Source organism: Arachis duranensis, chromosome 3, assembly GCF_000817695.3.
Source record: "Arachis duranensis cultivar V14167 chromosome 3, aradu.V14167.gnm2.J7QH, whole genome shotgun sequence".
NCBI lineage: Eukaryota > Viridiplantae > Streptophyta > Magnoliopsida > Fabales > Fabaceae > Arachis > Arachis duranensis.
Window position 1 is genome coordinate 24343373 of NC_029774.3, and position 4984 is coordinate 24348356.

Genomic DNA, 4984 nt, shown 5'->3' on the forward strand with positions numbered 1-4984 from the left:
TTCTTCCCAGTAAAAATGGAAGTACCCTCAGTGGAAGGAGGAGGAGAGTTATCTGGGATGTATTCTTCATCATCATCATCTAGAACCACTCTCTCAAATCGAGTTGATCCTTTTTGCTGTTTCACTGAACCACCTCCCTTTAGATATGAATGTCTATTTTCATATTTCTCATTGGTCAAGTCAATACCAAAATACTCAAAAATACAAGTTAGAAACATGCCATAAGGAAGTGCTTTATCTTTTTCACTCCTAACAGAATCAAACATGTATCTAACCATCAAATATGCAAATGAAAGTTCAGTTTTGGTGAGAATGGCATATAAAACAAGAGTGTCAGTGTATGAAACTCTTTGATATGAACCACTTTGAGGAAGTATGATGTGGTTGACCATTCGGTGCAACTGAGCACGTTCATATCCTAGGACTTTGTGAGTGGGTGTAATGCCATCAATTAAGGAGACATGTTCACAGATACTAACCAGGGCATCATTGTATGAAACACCAACTCCTTCATCCCACTTAACTAAAGTGTAAGCACAAGGCCCAACATCAGTATACTTCAAAGCATCACTGATAGTCTCATTGTTTAAAACTATATCTCGGCTCTTTACATATGAGTGAGCAGTGCCTTCATGATAAGTCATATTAGCATAAAATTATTTGACCAACAAGGGATAAACAGGCTTTTTGATATCAAAAAGATGATTCCAGTCCAGAAAAATCAAGTTATCAACAAAAGGAAAACCTTTTCTTTTCAAAGATTGTAGATCAGCTAGAAAAGATGGACACAGGGTACGATACTGGATAACCCCTTCATAAAAATCATTGTTCATGGCAGATTTGAATCTATAAGGGTTATAGTTCAAATGAGAGGTCAAAAAATGAGCTTTGTGATCAAACGGCCCAATGTCAGGTTCACTAACTAATTTGAGAGGAACTCGAGTTTTACCTCTCTGTGAGCGCACAGGAACTGACCTTGCCCTGGGTTGTGGTGGCTCGGGAACAGGATCCTCCGTTGCCGGACGCTTCCCTTTGGATGAGGGTGGCTTTGAAGAACCAAGTTTTGAAGAGGCAGGTTTGGAAGGCGTCGCCTTTGGTGGTGGCGTCGGTTTGGCAGAGGCAAGATACCTTGGAGTGGTCTTGGCACGAGCCATGGGATCAGTTCGAGGAGGAGAGGTAGGAGGAGAAGGTGAAGGAGTAAAAGTGGTGTCTTGAGAACGAGTTGATGGTCTAGGATATCCTGGAAGTTTATGGATTTTCTCACGCGGTGCTCTTTTAGCAATGACTTTCTTCCCCATTTTGGTTAAATTGAGGCTTTTGATGGAAGAGAACAGTTGAGTGAGAGGGAAAAAACTGAAGGGTTTGAGGAGAAGTTATGGAGGGAAGAGAGGGAGTGTTGGTAACCGTACCCAAAAGTAGTTTTCCAAAATCATGCAACTGCATCACCTTTTGAAATGACATGAAAAGACCTGACCTCATAAATTTAAGATTTGATTTGATTTGAAAATAAAATAGGAAATGAATTTTAAATTTTGAAAAACAAAAAAAATAAACTGAAAAATCTTTTTGGATTATAAACATTAAATGAAAAATTATTAAAAATAAACACACAGCCCATCAACCAAAAAATGTAACATTCACATATGGGCCCAGAGATAGTTGGATTTAAGGAAACACAATGGACCACTCTAGATCTGATTTTGAGTTTGGCCCAGATTATCTTTCATTTGAAACAAGCTCAGAACACGCTGGCTTGATGGAGACATTCATCACCTGCCCAGAATTGTCTCATACCTGTTTATGAGACAAAAATCTCCAGCAAATACATCAGCAATTTTCAAATAAAGAATCATAACTCAAAATTCCTAGACAAGTCCTAAGCATACAGAATATATCCTCAGCTAATGGTTTTGTAAAAATATCTGCTAATTGCTCCTCAGATTTAACAAATTGAATACTAATACCCCCCTTTTGGACATGTTCTCTTATTGAGTGAAATTTCACTTTAATATGCTTCGTCCTTGAGTGCAAAACTGGATTTTTTGAAATATTAATGGCACTCATATTATCACACATCAAGGGAATATTTTCAGCCTTTAATTTGTAATCAGCAAGCTGTGTTTTTAACCATAAAAGCTGAGAACAGCAAGAAGAAGCAGCTATATACTCAGCCTCTGCAGTGGATAAGGCCACTGTTGGTTGCTTCTTACTTGACCAAACAGTTAAGGACTTCCCAAGAAAACAATATAGGCCTGAAGTGCTCCTTCTATCAACTCTATCACCAGCAAAATCTGCATCACAATAACCAACTACAGAAAAATCATCAATCTTAGGATACCAAAGACCAAAATTAGATGTGCCATGAACATATCTAATGATCCTTTTAACTGCAGAAAGATGTGACTCTTTAGGTTTGGATTGGAACCTAGAGCACAATCCAACACTTTGCACAATATCGGGTCTAGAGGAAGTTAAGTACATAAGAGAACCAATCATTCCTCTATACGTAGTCTCATCAACATCTTTCTCAGCTTCTCCCTTATCTAACTTAGAACTAGGATGCATGGGTGTTCCCATGGGTTTGGCATTTTCCATACCAAATTTCTTAACTAATTCCTTGGCATACTTCTCTTGATGAATGAAAATACCATTTTCAGTTTGTTTAATTTGAAACCATAGAGAGCTTTAGATAGTTTAAAAACATGATTAAAATGAACTTTATTTTCAAAACCAGGAGGCTGCTCCACATACACTTCTCTATCTATCACACCATTCAAAAATGCACATTTCACATCCATTTGATATAATTTAAAATCACAAAATGCAGTATAAGCTAAGAGAAGTCTTATGGCTTCCATTCGGGCAACAGGGGCAAAGGATTCATCAAAGTCTATTCCTTCTTCTTGGTCATATCCTTGAGCCACTAGCCTTGCCTTATTTCTTGCAATGCTACCATCTTCTCCGAACTTGTTCCGAAATATCCATTTGATGCCGGTCACTTTCTTTCCACTTGGCCTTGGAACCAAAGTCCATACTTGGTTCTTTTCAAACTCAAGAAGCTCATCCTCCATAGCTTTAACCCAAGATGGGTCACTAAGTGCTTCCTTAACGTTTTGAGGCTCTATATGTGATAGAAGGGCAATGTTGGATCCTTTATTTGCCTTGCTAGTGGAAGACCTTGTTTGCACTCCATGAGAGACGTCCCCAATGACAAATTCCTCAGGATAATTCTTTAAGAATCTCCACTCACGAGGTCTGGTGGACTTGGAGGCAGATTCAGTCACCAAGGGATTCTGGGCGCTGCTGGCTGCAGGATTTCCTTCAGATTCATGAGACAAAATGGAATTGTCTCTTGAATTTTCAGCATTCGCAGTTTCTGATTCAGCTTGTCCAGAATTTTCTTTTCCATGATTTTGAGCAGATTCATCCTCCTTTTGAGTTTGATTTCCTGCATCACAATCTTCCAAAATGCTTTGCACCAAGTTAGTATCACAAAATGTAACATGTATGGACTCCTCAATGATTCTAGCATCTTGATGATAAACCCTATATGCTTTACTAGTTGTGGAATATCCTACAAACAAACACTCATAAGCCTTTGGATCAAATTTACCCAAATTTTCTTTGTTATTTAAAACAAAACATTTGCATCCAAAGATATGCAAGTAATTTAAGTTTGGTGGGTAGCCTTTCCAAAGTTCATAAGGGATTTTCTTCAAAAATTTCCTTATGATTGTTCTATTCAAAATGTGGCAAGCCGTATTGACCACTTCAGCCCAAAGGAATTTTGGAACATTACTCTCACAAAGCATAGCTCTTGTCATCTCTTGTAGGCTTCTATTTCTTCTTTCCGCAACACCATTTTGTTGTGGTGTTCTTGGACAAGAAAAGTTGTGAGATATTCCAAATTCCTCACAAAAGGATTCAAACAAATTATTTTCAAATTCAGTTCCATGATCGCTTCTTATAGAAGATATTTTTAAATCTTTTTCATTTTGAAGTTTCTTGCAAAAAGGTTCAAAGGCTGAAAAAGCTTCATTTTTGTGTGCAAGAAATAAAACCCAACCAAACCTAGTATAGTCATCCACAATTACTAAACCATAATGTTTACCACCTAGGCTTTGAGTTCTTGTTGGACCAAATAAATCAATGTGTAGCAACTCAAGTGGTCTTTTAGTAGAGATGTCTTCCTTTGGTTTAAAAGAACTTTTTGTTTGTTTTCCCATTTGGCAAGCATCACAAGTGATGTCTTTGTCAAGCTTTATCAAAGGGAGACCTCTTACTAATTCTTTCTTTACAAGTTTGTTTATTTGAAACATACTTACATGGCCCAATCTCTTGTGCCATAACCACTCTTCAGATTCTTTATAGTGAAGACAAGCTACTTTTTGATCCTTTAGTTCATCAAGAGTAAGTCCATACATATTATTGAAACGCTTGGCAACAAACATCACTTCATTTGTCTTTTCATTAACAACACAGCATTCAAGCCTTTTGAAAACAACTAAATATCCTAAATCACACAGCTGACTTACACTCAAAAGATTGTGCTTTAAACCACATACCAAAAATACATCATCAATGAAAGTAGATTGCTCATTACCTACTTTTCCAACAGCAATGATTTTACCTTTACCATCATCTCCAAAGGTCACAAAACCTCCATCATACTTATTTAGTTTGATGAAGTAGGTTGACCTTCCAGTCATGTGCCTTGAACATCCACTATCCATGTACCACATGTCCTTTTTGTTCTTGGATGCTAGACAAATCTACATGATGAGTTTCAAGTAGCCTTAGGTATCCAAATTAATTTGGATCCTTTGAAGTTAATCCATCTTGGTTGTCCAAGTGCATTGAAATCACAAACAATATTGTAAACTTTGTTTCCAACAACTCTTTTTTCAATGAAACATTGTACATATGAGTGACCAAATTTCTTGCAATTGACACAATGATTTTCTGACGTGTGTCGCTGAACTTG